Genomic DNA, 20,520 nt, shown 5'->3' with positions numbered 1-20,520 from the left:
CAGAGGAGCCTGGTGAGCTGCCGTCTATGAGGTCGCACAGAGTCGGACACACTGAAGTGACTTAGCAGCAGTAATCCTTTATCCTGGAATGCCTTCTCCAATGTACCTTCAAGGCTTTCTCCTTCACTCTCCCTGCCACACCTTCTTGGTATAAATGCTGAACACTATGTCTAAAATTTTATCTCCTCACTGCACTGTCGTTTTCCCCTGTTTTATTTTTCTTCATAAAGTTATAACCCATAATATAGTTTATATTTTATTTAAATGTCTTTATATATTATACCAACATTATCTTTCATATACCTCTTATCATCCTCATTACAGTTTCCTGCAACAAAAAGTCAATAAGCTGAACTCCAAGAATGTCAAAGTCCCTTCTCATCCTAATATTCTCAACCCCTTAGCAGTATCAGTGCAATTTACCATGGCTCCTGTGAGAGGCAGTATGTGTTGTCCTAGGAGAGCTTGAGCTTTTACAGATAATTAAGAAGGAAAATACTTCCAAACATCACAAGGTTCATATCTATCATGGAGTATCAGAGAGGATGTGGCAGACCTCTGATAATCCACCAAAATTAAATCCAGAGCAGAGGAAACAGTGTTTGGGGGACACAATGCTTATGCTTAGAGAGACCAAGTGGCAGCAGTCATCAGTGCAGAATATCAAAACATTGCTGAATGTCATTATTAGGAAAAAAAATTCAACGACAGCAGAAACGAAGGCAGCAGTTGGACATCACGTGGCAGTATGCCAAAGCAGAACCTAAAGCAACAATCCCATTGTCCATGTCCAAGTGCTGCCTGTTTTTCAATGCTACCTACCATATCCAAACTTTCTACTCAACACCCCCACTTGGGTTTCAAATACGTGTCTTAAACTCAAACTCTGAATCAGAATTTTTTTTTAAGATATTTGAAATACAACTTTATTCTGATTCAAAACAAAAAGGAATGGGAATGACAAAAACAAGATTCCACCTCTCAATATGTCATGTGACTATAGCAGTCTTATATCTGAAACTCAAAGAAGAAACAGCTGTGTTTCGAAACACCTAAATATGCAGGTCCAAACAATGAAGATAGTTTTGTAACTTCCATATTCACTCCAAAGCCTGTCCATTTTCTTCAGCGTCCAAAGATGAAGCACATGTTCTGTTTCCCTATATAATAAAATGGCAAACACACGGCACCACTGATATCACAGGAAAGTTGCCTATAAAATTAGACTTCGGATGTTGGGCCCCAGCTTCACTTTCTCACAGTAAAGCATCTGTCTGAGCAACCTCTAAATTGTGCTTGTATAGCCACTGCCAAGGCTGGGTCTCTGACCACCTCTGGTGGGATGAGAGTAGGCATGGCAAGAAATTCCAAGTTAGGGTCTCTGATCAGTTTTCTAGCAAGACAGAGGAAGGGCTTTTCAAAGTTTTAGTTACTTTTGGCAGAAATGTCATAGTACTGAAGATTCTTCTTTCTGTGGAAGACAACTTGACTTTGCCTTAATCTTTTGGTCCTTAATATCCACTTCATTGCCACACAACACAATGGGGATGTTCTCACACAGTCCTATCAGATGTCTGTGCCAGTTAGGCATATTCTTGTACGTAACTCGATGTTACATCAAGCATAATAATGGCACACTGAGCTTGGATATAATAGCCAACTCTCAGTTCACCAAATTTCTCCTGACCAGCTGTATCCCATACATTGAACTTAATTGGTCCTCTGTTGGTATGGAGCACAAGGAGATGGACCTCAACAATTTACTTCTCAAATTCACCAGTCAGATGACCTTGCACGAATGTATTCTTTCAGTATCACCAGCACCAACCAATACAAGTTTGAACAGAACTTGGAGTTCTCCGTGGGCAGTAATCTCTTGATGTTCCACAGGCCAGGTCCCAGTACCCTAAGGGCCTCTGCAGCTGGGGAGGGGAGGAGGTCTGCCAGAGGACCTGAGAAATCGTCTCCTCAAGACTGCTGCCCACTGCAGCCGCCCCAACACCCCCACCCCAACCCCTCTCCATATCAGAATTTTTAATGTCCTCTTCACAAGTATGTCTTTCCTCTATTCTTAAGTGTGTATGTGCATGCTCAGTCACTTCAGTCGTGTCCAACTCTTTGCAACCCCAGGGACTGTAGCCTGCCAGGATCCTTTGTCTATAGAATTTCTCAGGCAAGAATACTGGAGTAGTTTGCCATTTCCTTCTCCAGGGGATCTTCTGAGTCTCTTGCCTCTCCTGAATCACAGGTAGATTCTCTACCACTGAGCCACCATCAGGAAACCCCTATTCCTCAATACGTCACATCAAATGGCACCATCACTCATGAGTCTGTCAAACATTTAAGTGTCATCTTTTAATTCTTTATTCTCCTCACTCCTAGAATCCCAATGAATTTGCAAATCTTCTTCTGCCTCTAAAATCCATCCTAAATTTGTTCATTTTTTAAAATTTCTGCTCTTATGATAACAGACAGGTGCCTATGTTCTCACACAGACGATGCAGTAGTCCCTTTTTTTGATTCTACCAAGCATTCTTACAAACTGCTTCTTATCCAGTAGCCAAAGCATTCTTTTTCCAACTGACATGTCACTACCAAGCTTTACTTTTCATTAACCTTGAATTAAATTTTGACTCCTTACTCAGTCCTCAGAAGGCCTAGAAATTCTGGTCTTCATCCACCCTTCTCACTCATCTCATACAAAGCAACTTTACCTTCACCATACTTTAGTCTCACTGTTTCTTTTCCCTTAAACATGGGAAATTATTTGCCATCACATGGCCTTTGCACTTAACATTCGCTGAGCTTGAATGCCATTTCCCCAGGTGGTCCTCTGGTTAGTTAGCCTCATCTTCATTATTCAATCAAGAATTCAGTCCTCAAATATAACTATACTGGGCTTCCCAGGTGGCGCAGTAGTAAAGAATCTGTCTGCCAATGCAGGAAACACAGGAGACTCGGAAGATCCCCTGGAGTAGGAAAAGGCAACCCACTCCAGTATTCTTGCCTAGAGAATGCCATGGACAGAGGAGCCTGCTGGGATACCATCCAAGGGGTCACAAAGAGTGGGACATGACTGAGCATACAGGCACGCACATAACTGTAGTTGGTTGACCGTAACACACCCTTCCCACTCTAGCACATTATGCTACTTTAATATTTACATTTTTTCTGCTTTTGAAGCTGTTTCCTTTATTTACTAATATAGTAATTTCAGAAGCCCTTCCTTTAGAACATCAGATCCAAGCAAGCAGAGAGCTTGTCTATCTTTATCATTGATCTTAGAACTGCATAGTAGTATAGAATCCAATTTAAACAATTTTCTTAACAATGAACTGAATAGAAACTTTAACATTAATTTATACTTTAAAAAGAAAATTTAGGTTTTTTATTTCACTCAAAAAAAATGTATATTCACCAGGCAATCTGTGACAACAAAGTTAGATTGTCTCTAATCTAAAAGTTACTAGATGATGGATTTATAACAACTCATAAATATTTAGCTTAATAATATTAAGAACTTGAATTTGGGTCATATAATCATCATGTATTATTACTCAAATCATAAATTAGAAAAGACACAATGAATTTATCAAGGAATAATTTCATTTAAATAGCCATATGAGAATTTTCAGTTATAAGTAATATTAATAAAGATGAAAGAAAATATCTACACATGAAGACAACCAAGAATTCAAAGTTCCATAACTAAAATGAAAGTTTTTAAAATTGTATCCTCCTACTTACATATATAATAACTACTTCAAAACAACCACTACTTTTAAATGTAGAGGAGTGAATAGAATTAAGTACTTCAAGGCTGAGTATGTAGGATATGAAATTAAAAAAATATAAAACAGTGCTCTTTTTGGTTGATAGCTGAAGTAATGAACTAAATAGTAATACACATTTTGTTAACACATCGTAAGCAAAAACTTAATAAAATTTCCTCATATTGTTTTTCCTATTATGGAATCACTAAACAAACTGAGCTTTTTTTACCTATTAAGTAGAATATTTTAATAATTTGATAGTGATTTCTTCAAACTGAACCCAGTGTCACAAAAATAAACAGTTTTATTGATATGGAAATACTGTGGTTAAAATACTAAAATTCCATTGAAAATTCATATAATTAGGTACACAAGCTTCTCTGAAATAAATTTCATCATATTTTATCAGGAATACTTGAAAATAATGATCTAATTTCTTTGTTTTTATTATTTTTAATCAGTAAACTAATTTCCTCTGAAATATTAGCTAGTTTAGAACACCAGATATTCTGTATTCCATTAGTATATGGCATGAGCTTTAAATATTTCCAGTTAAAAATTTAATGAAACAGCTATACTCTAAATAAAATTCAAGCATTATATTATATGAATAGACTAGACTGCTAAGTTGCTTCAGTCGTGTCCGACTCTGTGTGACCCCATAGACAGCAGCCCACCAGGCTCCCCTGTCCGTGGGATTCTCCAGGCAAGAATACTGGAGTGGGTTGCCATTTCCTTCTCCAATGCATGAAAGTGAAAGTGAAGTCGCTCAGTCGTGTCTGACTCCTAGCAACCCCATGGACTGCAGCCTACCAGGCTCCTCCGTCCATGGGATTTTCCAGGCAAGAGTACTGGAGAGGGGTGCCATTGCCTTCTCCGATAGACTAGACTAGTAACAAATAACTTTACTGTTTCAAGGGCTTTAAATAGCCAAGGTTTATTCTCGGTCATGCAAGTTCTCTTGCTGGTTCTAGGCGAATCTCTTAGATGTCTGTCTTTGAGTGCTTTTTCTTTCAAACCAACAAGGAAAAAAAAACAACTTCTAATCCAGAGTAACAGAGAGAAATATTGGAAATAAAGCTGTCTAGTTAAGTCCAGTTTGTCTAATACTGACATATGATCTAGAATATGTAAATTCAGTTGTTTCCATTCAAATATCAATGCTAAAAACATGCATAATTAAAATGATATGCTTAAACATGCTGAGTTGATTAAAAAATAACATTGACATATTTATATTACAATTTTATGGTCAAATGTTCCCTTCGGTACTATTTCTACTTTAATTAAACTGATTTTATAAATGTAAAGAAGTAGCTTCCCTAGTGATACCTACAATCCAGTGTCTTCTTATGGGTTCACTTATTTGAAAATACTGAATAAGCCAAAAATTACACTTTTTCTCTATGGTTGGTTTTCAATTTAAAAATTTAATGCTATGTACAAAAAAATTCTACACAATGAAATAGAGGTTTTGTTTTTTTTTTTAAATTAAAGCACACTGGAGATAATATAGACTTCCATAAATGATTTAGAGGCATTCTCAAATAATACCTAACAAATTACATTATAGCTACCATAGCAAAAGGTAAGGAGAGTTGTAATCAACTGGAAATTAGCAAATTTATTCAAGAAATTGCATAATGCAACATTAATGCTTTATAATACATAGCACAGAGTCTACTTATGACTCCCCAGGGACATTCATAATGGTTAAAAAATTTAAATAGTTTAGAAATTAACAGTAAAAGCACGAAGGTTCATCTCTCTAGGTAACTCAAAGCAAACTAGATAATTTTATTTTGTGTCAGATTCTATCTAATTTGTGGTTATAACCCTACATTTTCATTCCCATCACTGCATGAAACAAAATATATCAGATTTGTGTTTTGAGACATAAATCTAACACTTGGCAAATGGAAAGATTTGTTTCTGATTTGGCACCATATAGAACTGTCTGATCATCATGCCCTGATAATAGCTATCCTTCAATTATTGCATCCTACATCCATAATCATCAGTCTACCCATTTCCCCTCCTACTTTATAGATACTGCTTTTGTTACAAGACAATAAATATATAAATTAGACACAATTTTCCCTGCTGCTATTTTTGCTAACTACTAATTGACTGAAAGAAAACTACTACTGAAAATTGTGTTTGAAATCCCTTTGTCTCTTATTAAATTTTAAAAGTGGCTACTGGCTGAAATGTGAAAAGAACCTGAGATAGTAGATGTATGGAAGATGTGATATTACATGCTAACTAACTTGAATTTTTGAACCATGAATCACTTTGGAAACATCAGTTATTCTTTAAAAGGTCTGACATACAGAGAACAAAGAGAGAAACGGATTTAGATCCGGGGTATCACCTTTGCTTCCAGGTTTCTATTGGCAACATTTACATTGAAAACAGAAACAGGAATTTTCTATTTGAACTGCAGAGGAAAGCAGAAGACATATCTGGGAAGCAGCTAGGGACTCAGCAGAAGATAGAGTGAAGTGTAACACTTTTTTGCTTTTAATAAGATATACAAGTTAATTAAGGGTAATTAACCTAGCAGTAGGTTATAAAGACTACAGGGCCTTGTTTTCTTGCCAAGGTTTATGTGAGACTCAGAGCTTCAGATCCTTAACAGAAATACCATAAACCTGAGCTTACTTAATTGGTTACAAAATAGAATTAACCACAGAAAAAATTGTGATACTTCTACTATTTATTTGTGCGTACTAAAATCTTTGCTTTTAAACTACAGTAATCATATACTTCATAAGAAGTACCATATATTATAAAGAAATATCATTATATTTGTTTTTAAAAAATGAACAAGGAAGAAAAAGAGATTGTACCAAATGATAATGCAAAAAATGTGCAGTTGCCCCCCTGGAACTCAAATACCTCCTTCTCTTCTCGTCCATGAGTCCATAACTGTTACTTCTTTTCATCTCTAGGACTGCTTCTCCTCAGTTCTCTTACATTTCCCTGGTGTCTATTGTTTGGAATCCTGTGCAAGCTATTCTTATATTTTGGAAGGTACTCCCTCCCTGAAACATCTTTATTACTTCAGGGGTTTCTGCATCAGCTTTATGTACAGGATGAACTTCAGTGTCAAATAGACTGTACTAGAGTGTTGGAGGGACCATCACCCACATGGATACTAGTCATCCAACAGAACTGTTTGAATCACAATGCAGAGCAAATTTGTCAGTTTGAGAATTAAGTCCTAGGTGAGGTTCTAGGAATTAAGGAGGAAAGGAAATATGAGGCAGAGACAGGAAACAAACAAACTGATAGTTTCCTATAGTTTGGAATTGATGGGAAAGAAACAGATGGAATTAACTGTTCATACATTTCAAACGGACTTTTCTCAAAATTTAATTTTAAACAACTGGTTTCAGTTCAGTTCAGTTCAGTCGCTCAGTTGTGTCTGACTCTTTGTGACCCCATGAGTCGCAGCACGCCAGGCGTCCCTGTCCATCACCAAATGGTGTTTACCTAAACTCATGTCCATTGAGTCGGTGATGCCATCCAACCATCTCATCCTCTGTCGTCCCCTTCCCCTGCCTTCAATCTTTCCCAACAGCAAGGTCTTTTTAAATGAGTCAGCTCTTCCGATCAGGTGGCCAAAATACTAGAGTTTCAACTTTAACATCAGTCCTTCCAATGAACACCCAGGACTGATTTCTCTTAGGATGGACAGGTTGGATCTCCTTGCAGTCCAAGGGACTCTCAAAGAGTCTTCTCCAATACCACAGTTCAAAAGCATCAATTCTTCGGTGCTCAGCTTTCTTTATCGCCCAACTCTCACATCCATACATGACCACTGAAAAAACCATAGCCTTGACTAGACAGAACTTTGTTGGCAAAGTAATGTCTCTGCTTTTTAATATGCAGTCTAGGTTGGTCATAATTTTCCTTCCAAGGAGTAAGCATCGTTTAATTTCATGGCTGCAGTCACCATCTGCAGTGATTTTGGAGTCAAAAAAATAAATAAATAAAGTCAGCCACTATTTCCACTGTTTCCCCATTATTTGCCATGAAGTGATGGAACCGGATGCCATGATCTTCGTTTTCTGAATGTTGAGATTTAAGCCAACTTTTTCACTCTCCTCTTTCACTTTCATCAAGAGGCTCTTTAGTTTCTCTTTACTTTCTGCCATAAGGGTCGTGTTATCTGCCTATCTGAGGATATTGATATTTCTCCCTGCAATCTTGATTCCAGCTTTTGCTTCTTCCAGCCCAGCATTTCTCATTACATACTCTACATATAAGTTAAATAAGGAGGATGACAATATACAGCCTTGATGTACTCCTTTTCCTATTTGAAACCAGTCTGTTGTGCCATGTCCATTTCTAACTGTTGCTTCCTGACCTTCATACAGGTTTCTCAAGAGGCACATCAGGGGGTCTGGTATGCCCATCTCTTTCAGAATTTTCCACAGTTTATTGTGATCCACACAGTCAAAGGCTTCAGCATAGTCAATAAAGCAGAAATAAATGTTTTTCTGGAACTCCTGCTTTTTTGAACAACTGGTTTAGTTTTCATGTATTCTTGATATTTGATAAGCACATTTACTTAGTATAATTGGGACACACAAATAGTTAATGAAAAGTTAGTGGGGTATCAAACACACTGTAAAAGTATCAACAAAATTTTAAATACTTTATCTTAAGATATGTAGATGTACACTCATCCATAAATCTGATATAAACCCAAGAATTCTCTCTTTAGGCAGATATCTAACAATTGCAACTGTAATTAACTATATATATATATATATATATATATACACACACACACACACATATATATACATATATATGTATATATATGTAGTTGATGAAACATAGTTCCTTACCATTCCATTTATTTAAAGTTGAAAAGTAATTAAAAACACCTATTAAACAATTTGTTTTAAAATGCTTCTTTTTAATATTATCGTTCTACTATTTTGCATTACTTTCTATTTTTAACTATTTTCAGTTATTATATGCCTACTTTTAAAGGTATCTGTTCCCTACTTAGCCTTTAGATACTTTTAGTGATCTATCCTTATTAATCTCACCCCAAGCATTCAAGTTGTTTTCATACAGATAACATTCACTATTTAGTCATTGGCATTTCTTCAAGAAATACATATACATATTCACACTTATTCCCAAACCTGTGGTCTGGGAATTTGTTTTGCAAAACTGTGTTCACTGAATTCATCTGAAGCTACACAAAAGTATTTTCTTCTTTTGGAGGTAGTTTACATACATAAATATGAAAGTAGGTATACTTTATTACATATTTAGTGGATTCTGATTGTCATATTGTTAAAGGCCAACTTTTAAGAAGGAAATAATTTGAATAAAATTTTGACTGTTTTCATAAATCTGAAAAGAAAGGTAATGACAAAAGTAAACAAAGCCATATATCTTATAATGATTAATTGAGGTTAGAATTCAGATTTTCCTAAATCCCTTCAATTTGTACAATAAGGACAGAATATTCTGCCTTCCTTTCCTAAAGGAAATCAACCTTGAATATTCATTGGAAAGGACTGATGCTGAAGTTGAAGCTCCAATACTTTGGCCACCTGATGCAAAGACCCAATTCATTGGAAAAGACACTGATGCTGGGAAAGATTGAAGGCAAAAGGAGAAAAGGTGGCAGAGGATGAGATGGTTAGATGGCATAGCAACTCAATGAACATGAACTTGAGCAAACATTGGGAGGTAGTGAAGGACAGGTAAGTCTGGCATGTTGCAGTCCATGGTGTCGCCAAGAGTTGGACATGACTTAGCGATGGAACAACAAATTCTGCTGTCCATCCTACTTTTTATCCAACTGATATTGTTAATTGCTGTGGGGCTAAAGTTATTTAGTCAAAGAATATCTTCACTGCATGGATATTCTTTTGAAAACTCTACTGATTTAAAATATATGTTACATTTTATACTGAAAATAGCATGTTCAATATTTAGTATATATATATATTTTTTGCATTATCAGATTTATATTTAATTTGGTGATGAAAATGAAACTCAATCTATGTCAGACTCACTACTTATGTATACACTTGATTTCCTTTGAAAACTAAAACCCTGACCTAGAAAATAAGCACACTGCTCAGGGACACCATCTTGTAAGGTTGATAATTAGCCACCTGCTGTGCTCAATAAATCAGTCTGGAAATTATTGACCTATGTCACAGCATTTTCACCTCTTTATTTACTGGAAAGATGTGTTTACAAACCCAACATCCTTCCACTGCATTTGTTTAGGTGAAGATATCCTACTCTCTTTAGATGTAATTTATGTTTATAGATTTTTAAAGCAAAAAAAATAATAAATATAATATCGTGGAAGTATTAATTTTAATGGTATATTAATAGAGTCAAATACTCATATTTTGTAATATTTAAAGTAGTTATCTAAAATTCACTGCTTAAATGACAATTATAATGGTAGAGGCTTAGTATAATCAGTATTTTTAAATCATTTCAATAGCTTTACATGACAATATTTTTTTTCTTCATCCTCAAACACTGTTAAGCAGCTAAGGTAATTACTAAAAGTAGCCCTTGATAAGGTGGATTGAATTAAAAATAAATTTATGAATATAACTAGTATGCATCAACAAGTTCCCACTTTTTTCATTTTGCTAAAAAGTATGTATAAATTGTTTTGTTTTTTTATGTTTCACTTTGTTTAATGTATGATCTACTTAACATGTTTTACAGAGCAAGAAACCTATAAGGTAATAATAAACAAGGTACACAAAACTTGAGATTCTTTAAAAAGACACATTTCTTCTTAATTTATTTAAGCTCTACCTTACTCTTCAAAAGTATATGATATTCTTACTAATAATACTATAGGATAAAACTAAGTCATTAATGAAACTAGTAAATGGTATTTAATAAAAGAAGAAAATACAGCTATCCAATGGTGAGCTGGAGCCTCCTGGTCCAGCTTGTGAGAACTTGCACATCTCTTCATATTCAGTGACAGGTTACTAGTTTGGTTGACTATGGAACTGGAACACTCCACAGATTAGGACTTTATTCCCCTCTGTTTTGAGAGAGGAATTACAGCACTGTCACTGAAACCATCCTATCTCTGCAAGTCTAGGAAATACCCTGGATCTATTCTATCATACAGACAAAATGTTGCTTGACAAGACAAAATTATGTACCATAGAGAAGACCAACTGTAAGTTTCACTTGAATGTTCTTTAACATAGTACAACTTAGTAAGTTATTGTAATAAAGTGTTCATACAACAATTATTTGTAAACTGTCTGTTTTCCTGGTGTATCTTCCACAATGAGTAAAAAACATACAATCATATAATTGATAATCTAAAGTCTTTAGATATAAACTATTTAGGTATCAGTAAATATATACCAAACACAGTGCTTTGGCTTGGTTAGATTTTATTTTAACAAGCTACATTTTTTGGCAATAAATAAGTAGGTGGATGTGCTGTTTCTTGAGTTCAGTTGCTCAGTCATGTCCAACTCTTTGTGACCCCATGGACTGCAGTACACCAGGCTTCCCTGTCCATCACCAACTCCCAGAGCATATTCAAACTCATGTTCATTGAGTTAGTGATGCCATCCAACCATCTCATCCTCTGTCATCCCCTTCTCCTCCTGCCTTCAGTCTTTCCCAACATCAGGGTCTTTTCAAATGAGTCAGTTCTTCACATCAGGTGACCAAAGTATTGGAGTTTGAGCTTCAGCATCAGTCTTTCCAATGAACATTCAGGACTGATTTCCTTTAGGATGGACTGGTTGGATCTCCTTGCAGTCCAAGGGACTCTCAAGAGTCTTCTCCCACACCACAGTTCAAAAGCATCAATTCTTCAGAACTCAGATTTCTTTATAGTCCAACTCTCACATCTACTGGAAAAACCAAAGCCTTGACTAGATGGACCTTTGTTGGCAAAGTAATGTCTCTGCTTTTTAATATGCTGTCTGCTAAGTAACTTCAGTAGTCATGTCCGACTCTGTGTGACCCCATAGACGGCAGCCCACCAGGCTCCCCCATCCCTGGGATTCTCCAGGCAAGAATACTGGAGTGGGTTGCCATTTCCTTCTCCAATGCATGAAAGTGAAAAGTGAAAGTGAAGTCGCTCAGTCGTGTCCGACTCTTAGCGACCCCATGGACTGCAGCCTACCAGGCTCCTCCATCCATGGGATTTTCCAGGCAAGAGTACTGGAGTGGGGTGCCATTGCCAGATGCCATGATCTTAGATTTCTGAATGTTGAGATTTAAGCCAACTTTTTCATTCTCCTCTTTCACTTTCATCAAGATGCTTTTTAGTTCTTCTTCACTTTCTGCCATAAGGGTGGTGTCACCTGCATATCTGATGTTATTGATATTTCTCCCTGCAATCTCGATTCCATCTTGTGCTTCATCCAGCCCAGCATTTCTTATGATGTACTCTGTATATAAGTTAAATAAGCACAGTGACAATATACAGCTTTGACCTACTCCTTTCCCAATTTGGAACCAATCTGTTGTTCCATGTCCAGTTCTATTTCTTCTTGTCCTGCATACAGATTTCTCAGGAAGCAGGTCAGGTTGTCTGGTATTCTCATCTCTTTAAGAATTTCCCACAGTTTGTTATGATACACACAGTCAAAAGCTTTGGCCTAGTCAATAAACAGAAGTAGATGTTTTTCTGTAACTCTCTCACTTTTTCGACAATCCAAAGGATGTTGGCAATTTCTTAGGTCACTTCTAGTTTGCAACAATAAAACCATAAAATTATTCTAGAAAAGAGTTATATTTCTATTTTAAGTTTCAAGTACATCAAAATGTTGTTCAATGTCATTAAAATCCAAATAACATACATGGGATGAGGGACAAAAATAGCCTGCTGTTCTTTCAACTGAATGCTATAATGCATTTCCTCAAACTCTTCACTAAGACACCAGTAAGGTTTAGAAGATATTACATAGCTGAAATTATGAATCAAATTCACAAAATTTAGAATCAGTAGTCTCTATATCACTTGCAAAATGCATATGATTTATTAGTATTGCTATGGGAAATAGATGGGGAAACAGTGTCAGACTTTATTTTTCTGGGCTCCAAAATCACTGCAGATGGTAACTGCAGCCATGAAATTAAAAGATGCTTACTCCTTGGAAGGAAAGTTATGACCAACCTAGATAACATATTCAAAAGCAGAGACATTACTTTGTCAACAAAGGTTCATCTAGTCAAGGCTATGGTTTTTCCTGTGGTCACGTATGGATGTGAGAGTTGGACTGTGAAAAAGGCTGAGCACTGAAGAATTGATGCTTTTGAACTGTGGTGTTGGAGAAGACTCTTGAGAGTCCCTTGGACTGCAAGGAGATCCAACCAGTCCATTCTGAAGGAGATCAGCCCTGGGATTTCTTTGGAAGGAATGATGCTAAAGCTGAAACTCCAGTACTTTGGCCACCTCATGCAAAGAGTTGACTCATTGGAAAAGACTCTGATGCTGGGAGGGATTGGGGGCAAGAGGAGAAGGGGACGACAGAGGATGAGATGGCTGGATAGCATCACTGACTCGATGGACGTGAGTCTCAGTGAACTCCGGGAGCTGGTGATGCACAAGGAGGCCTGGCGTGCTGCGATTCATGGGGTCGCAAAGAGTCTGTATAATATATTATTGTAATATTTTATAATATATATTATGTTGTCACATACTTTATATAATATTAAATATCTGTATACATACACAGATACTTTATAAATGAATGAACAATTAAGCAAACTTATATTGACCATGCATGCTCAATTTTTTCCTGATAGGTGTGCAAATCTGAAAAGCATGGAGACTTTTGCTCTGTTCTTTCTTGTCTATAAACCAAAATCCCAGACAAAAGCAAATCATCTTGCTCTGTCTTTTGTGTAATGATAAGCAGTAGAATAGTCAAGTCTATGTTTTACCTGTTTATTTCACAGTATTTGGGATGAAAATCCAAGACTTGCAATGCATTAGGGAAGAAATGACACTCACTTTCAGTAATGTGATATCAGGGTGAAGACCAGGTTTCATATTTCAGTTCTGGCATATACTAGCTCAGTGACAGAGAGGATGATTCATATTTTAAGTTTCAGGTTCTTCATCCATAAGTTTTACAAAAATTTCAAGAATTTTGTGAGGATTTTAAAGGTTTTAGCATACGTCTTAGATGGAAAAAGTACTCTTAATTATTAGATTTAAACCCTACCTATATTTTGTTATGGAGGATGAAGTAAAGAGTGAGGAAAGGGCTGTGGTAGAGAATTTCACTTTAATAAAAAAGGAAAGAAACAGATGACACATATTATTTAAAACATGAATAAGATTAAATATATTTTTGACCAATCAGAAAGGGAGATTTTACTTAAAATAACAGAATTCTTTCCAATGCATTTAATTTCAGTCTTTTTAAAAAAATTAATTGAAGTATAGTTGATTTACAATGTTGTGTTAGTTTCGGGTACACAGCAAAGTGATTCTGTTACACACACACAACACACATTTTCATTTTAAGATTCTTCCCATTACAGCTTATTACACAATATTGAATACAGTTCTGTGTGCTATAAAATAGATCCTTGTTATCTATCAATAACATATATACACGTATATATGTCTATAACATACATATATATACATATATATATCAATAGCATATATACACTGTCTATAGATACATATATACATACACACACACACACACACACACACACACACACACATGTTCCTGTCTTTAGTTGTTCAATCATGTCTGACTCTTTGAGACCCTATGGACTATAGTCCGCTAGGCTACTCTGTCCATGAGATTTTCCAAGCAAGAATACTGGAGAGGGTTGCCATTTCCCTCTCCAGGGGATCTTCCAGATCCAGGGATCGAACCGGCATCTCCTATGCCTCTTGCACTACAGGTGGATTCATTACCTTTGAGCCACTGATTCCCCTTAGACATATATATATAGTAGCATGTATCTGTTGATCCCAAACTTCTAATTCATCCTTCCCTCTCTTTAAGCCTTTTTAAACTGATCATGCTTTGGATTCTAGCTTTGTTTGGACTTTTGTTCATTCCTGTTATAAATCAGAGAAAAAAACAAGCCTCACAAACATTATTCACATATGCCACATGGAAGGATAAATCAAAATCTACCTTCATCCCTGATTTTAATGTACATGACTAAATTGTACTATAAAAAAAGAATCTGTCATCAAAGGTCATTTAAAATCATGGACTATCTCTGAAGAAATTAGAGCTGGTGGCTCAAATTCTCAAACAGGTCAGGACAAAGGAAAACGCTGCTTTGTAATGTTGATATACTATACCATATAGGAATTAATGCCATTTTGTTTATTTCTACTGGAAGAGAACAGCCTGAATTTGGGTTAGTGAATGTTAAGGCACGATTCCTAAAGGAACTTTTTTCCTAATAATTTGAGATTAATATTTGCTTCTTTTTGAAATGGTAAGTAAAGGAAAAGAGAATTCTGATTTTGGTTATATGCTTTTGCTCCAAGAGTTTATCTGGAAACAAAGGCTGTAGAAAAATATTTAAGTGAATAATTTCTTTTTTTTTTCTTTTTTTTTTCTAATTTTATTTTATTTTTAAACTTTACATAATTGTATTAGTTTTGCCAAATATCAAAATGAATCCGCCACAGGTATACATGTGTTCCCCATCCTGAACCCTCCTCCCTCCTCCCTCCCCGTACCATCCCTCTGGGTCGTCCCAGTGCACTAGCCCCAAGCATCCAGTATCCTGCATCGAACCTGGACTGGCAACTCGTTTCTTACATGATATTTTACATGTTTCAATGTCATTCTCCCAAATCTTCCCACCCTCTCCCTCTCCCACAGAGTCCATAAGACTGTTCTATACATCAGTGTCTCTTTTGCTATCTCGTACACAGGGTTATTGTTACCATCTTTCTAAATTCCATATATATGCGTTAGTATACTATATTTATGTTTTTCCTTCTGGCTTACTTCACTCTGTATAATAGGCTCCAGTTTCATCCACCTCATTAGAACTGATTCAAATGTATTCTTTTTAATGGCTGAGAAATACTCCATTGTGTATATGTACCACAGCTTTCTTATCCATTCATCTGCTGAACAGCCACTATGGAGAACAGTGTGGAGATTCCTTAAAAAACTGAATAATTTCTTGATTCCTTTAGTCCTTGTATTCTCCTAATATCCAGATCTTTCAGTAATGATCCAGTCTAAATGGAAGTCACTGTCCCTGCTGTAAAATGGAATTCTAAAATTCTAGTCTGTTACTACCCCTGGTTACTTTATTCTATCAGTAATGGCCAAAAAAGCAGGAGGATATTCTCTTACTATCATGAAGACAAGGAATATGTACCATAGTGAACTTAGAGACACATGTCCTAGTTTAGACAATCAGTAAATATTTTTCATTTAAATCAAGCAGAAAAATCCTATGACTATTCAATTTTTTAAATGAGGAAAAACTTAAATAGTTTAACTATTCATAGACACATGACTAAGAGTAAAATAAGGCTTGAATCTAGGTTTGTCAGTTTCCAAAACATCAGCACTTTATACTACCCCATGCCTCTCTCAGGAATATTGACCAGAAGGTTCAACATAGCCTTAGCCCTCCTTCAAAGTCTATTAGGATTTTTCTCCTATAATATGACATATTTGCACAGATGGTCCTCAAACCAGTAGCTATTTACATCTGAGTCAAAGGATTTTATTTACATCTTTTGCTGCTGAAAATACATTTATTTAAATATTGAACTCCTTAGTATGCAAAATAATTCATATAAACCACTCCCCATTAGGTCATAAATTTTGTCCTCTTTTACTGAACACTGGGCTTCCCTTGTGGCTCAGCTGGTAAAGAATCCACTTGCAACATGGGAGACCTAGGTTCAATTACTGGGTTTGGAATGGCCAACCTAGATAGCATATTCAAAAGCAGAGACATTACTTTGCCAACAAAGGTCCGTCTAGTCAAGGCTATGGTTTTTCCAGTGGTCATGTATGGATGTGAGAGTTGGACTGTGAAGAAAGCTTAGTGCCGAAGAATTGATGCTTTTGAACTGTGGTGTTGGAGAAGACGCATGAGAGTCCCTTGGACTGCAAGGAGATCCAACCAGTCCATTCTGAAGGAGATCAGCCCTGGGTGTTCTTTGGAAGGAATGATGCTAAAGCTGAAACTCCAGTACTTTGGCCACCTCATGCGAAGAGCTGACTCACTGGAAAAGACTCTGATGCTGGGAAGGATTGGGGGAAGGAGGAAAAGGGGACGACAGAGGATGAGATGGCTGGATTGCATCACAGACTCGATGGACGTGAGTTTGAGTGAACTCCTGGAGTTGATGATGGACAGGGAGGTCTGGTGTGCTGTGATTCATGGGGTTGCAAAGAGTCGGACACGACTGAGCGACTGAACTGAACTGAACTGAACTGATACAGTCCTTGGAGTTACAAAGAGTCAGACATGACCGAGCGACTTTCACTTACTAAACACTACTAGTGTTTGACAAAAGGTGGGTAATCAATAAATGAATATATACATATTATTTTCCCTGACTATATGCATAAACAAGTGATCATCCAAGAGAAAATGTGTGTGTGTGTGTGTGTGTAAAGGTAGTACTTAAAGTATAAATATATTGTCAGAATAGGCAATTTTAAGGTATTCTATTTGAGCAGACACTTATTCAGAGTTGAATCATGAATTTTGTGGCAACAGGTTCTTGTAAGTTAACAGGTAGCAAGTGAAATAAGCCAACAAATTCTTTGATTTATCTAAAATTCTAGTAATTTTAAATATAAAACTTTAGAATTGTTGGAAAATTTTAAAGAAGCTTAAGAAATTACTACAAAAACCCCTGGGGCAAGGGGGCTCCCCATATATTGCCACCATTATAAAAAGGAAAATTTTAAAAGAAAGAAGAAATAGGATGACTATAGCACAATTGTATGAATAATAATAAGCAGATTAAAACAATGTCAAACATTAATAGCAAGAAAGTAATAAAAGTCAAAATTAATGAAAAACTTTGAAATTTAGATTTAAAAAAAATTATAAATCAGTAAAATGAGATATTAAGTATGTAAGAAAATTAAGTTTTATCTTAGTGTGTTTACATATATATATCTATTTTATAATAATAATATCTAGAAATAAATACTTTTGCTTAATGATTCTTTTTGCTTTTTTTTTTTTTTACTATTTAACCACTTACAATGTAGGGAATATTTTCTTATTTTAATCAAATTATTTTTCTTCTCTGTCTTAGCTCTTAGATTTTTTGAGATAATGTTTATTCTTTTCAGTGTAACTGACTTAAATATATTTTTACCAAATGGTCACTGTCAATATTTATTTCATATTTTCCTAATTCAGTATACTTAACCACTTTCAGATTCATTCATTTAGTCTTTTCTCAGCATTTTTTTCTTAATCTACTCTGGAATTGTAGAAAACAAAACTAAAAGATACCATATCTTCTTTATACATCATATGTCAATGGATATTCAGGTTTCTTCCATACCTTGGCCATTGTTAATAGTGTCTCTAAGAACACTGGAGTGCAAATATCTTTTTTAATTAAAGTTTTGCCTTTTACATATTTATGACCCAGACTGGGATTCCTGGATCAAATGGTAGAGACTCTGTTTTAAATTTTTTTAAGGAAACTCCCACTGTTCTCTGTGGTAGTCGTACCAATATATGTTCCCAAAACAGTGTAGGAGGTTTCCGTTTCTCCACACATTCTTCAGCATTTATCATCTAGACTTTTTCACAGTGTCTATTCTGACTAGTATGAGGTGATATGTCATCATATTATAGTTTTCATCTGCATTATTTTAATAATTAGTGATGTTGAGCATTTTTTCATGTGCTTATTGGCCATCTGTATTTTTTTTGAGAAATGTCTATTTAGGTCTTCTGTTCATTTTTAATTTATTTTTTATTAAATATTGAGCTGTATGAGCTATTTGTTTATTTTGGACTTTAATCTCTTTTCAGTCACATCTCTTGCAAATATTTCTCACATTCTGTAGGTTGTCTTTCATTTTGTTTATGCTTTCCTTTGCTGTGCAAAAGTGTTTAAGTTTATTTTTGCTTTTATTTTCATTACCCTAGATGGCAGATCCAAATACATATGGGTGCTATTTATGTCAACATCTAGAAGTGTTATAGAATCCAGGCTTACATTTTTGTTTTTAATCAATTTTAACTCATCTCACATGCTAGTAAAGTAATGCTCAAAATTCTCCAAGCAAGGCTTCAGCAATACGTGAACCGTGAACTTCCTGATGTTCCAGCTGGTTTTAGAAAAGGCAGGGGAACCAGAGATCAAATTGCCAACATCTGCTGGATCATGGAAAAAGCAAGAGAGTCCCAGAAAAACATCTATTTCTGCTTCATTGACTATGCCAAAGCCTTTGACTGTGTGGGTCACAATAAACTGTGGAAAATTCTGAAAGAGATGGGAATATCAGACCACCTGACCTGCCTCTTGAGAACCTGTATGCAGATCAGGAAGCAACAGTTAGAACTGGACATGGAACAACAGACTGGTTCCAAATAGGAAAAGGAGTACGTCAAGGCTGTATATTGTCACCCTGCTTATTTAACTTATATGCAGAGTACATCATGAAAAGTGCTGTACTGGAAGAAACACAAGCTGGAATCAAGATTGCAGGGAGAAATATCAACATCCTTAGATATGCAGATGACACGACCCTTATGGCAGAAAGTGAAGAGGAACTCAAAAGCCTCTTGATGAAAGTGAAAGTGGAGAGTGAAAAAGTTGGCTTAAAGCTCAACATTCAGAAAATGAAGATCATGGTATCCGGTCCCATCACTTCATGTCAAACAGATGGGGAAACAGTGGAAGCAGTGTCAGACTTCATTTTTGGGGGCTCCAAAATCACTGCAGATGGTGACTGCAGCCATGAAATTGAAAGACGCTTACTCCTTGGAAGGAAAGTTATGACCAACCTAGATAGCATATTGAAAAGCAGAGATATTACTTTGCCAACAAAGGTCCGTCTAGTTAAGGCAATGGTTTTTCCTGTGGTCATGTATGGATGTGAGAGTTGGACTGTGAAGAAGGCTGAGCGTTGAAGAATTGATGCTTTTGAACTGTGGTGTTGGAGAAGACTCTTGAGAGTCCCTTGGACTACAAGGAGATCCAACCAGTCCACTCTGAAGGAGATCAGTCCTGGGATTTCTTTGGAAGGAATGATGCTAAAGCTGAAACTCCAATACTTTGGCTACCTCATGCGAAGACTTGACTCATTAGAAAAGACTCTGATTCTGGGAGGGAATGGGGGCAGGAGGAGAAGGGACGACAGAGGATGAGATGGCTGGATGGCATCACTGACTCGATGGACGTGAGTCTGAGTGAACTCCGGGAGTTGGTGATGGACAGGGAGGCCTAGCGTGCTGCGATTCATGGGGTCGCAAAGAATCGGACATGACTAATCGACTGAACTGAACTGAACTGAAATTTATTTTTGTATATACTGTTAGAAAATATTTTAGTTTCATTCTTTTTTTTTTTCTTTTTTTATTGAAATATATCTATTTGACAATCCTCTGGGTATACTGCAAAGTGATTCAGTTATTCAGTTTTCCAGATTCTTTTCCATTGTAGTTAATTAAAAGATAGTGTATATGGTTCCCTGTGCTGTTCAGTAAGTAGTTGTTGTTTACTTAATAATATATTAGTATGCATCTGTTA

At 36.0% G+C, this 20,520-nt stretch overlaps 1 protein-coding gene and 1 pseudogene across 1 annotated transcript in view; both read right to left on the bottom strand.

Annotated features, from left to right (window-relative positions):
* Positions 1-20,520, bottom strand: part of CSMD3 (CUB and Sushi multiple domains 3) — a 1,470,240-nt gene that overhangs the window by 985,265 nt on the left and 464,455 nt on the right. The window lies entirely within an intron of this gene.
* On the bottom strand, positions 1,182-18,557 carry LOC132342237 (GTP-binding nuclear protein Ran-like; annotated as a pseudogene).

The sequence above is a fragment of the Bos taurus genome, chromosome 14 (assembly GCF_002263795.3).
Source record: "Bos taurus isolate L1 Dominette 01449 registration number 42190680 breed Hereford chromosome 14, ARS-UCD2.0, whole genome shotgun sequence".
Classification (NCBI taxonomy): Eukaryota; Metazoa; Chordata; class Mammalia; order Artiodactyla; family Bovidae; genus Bos; species Bos taurus.
The sequence above is the reverse complement of the archived record's forward strand: the minus strand, read 5'-3'. Positions and strand labels throughout refer to the sequence as shown.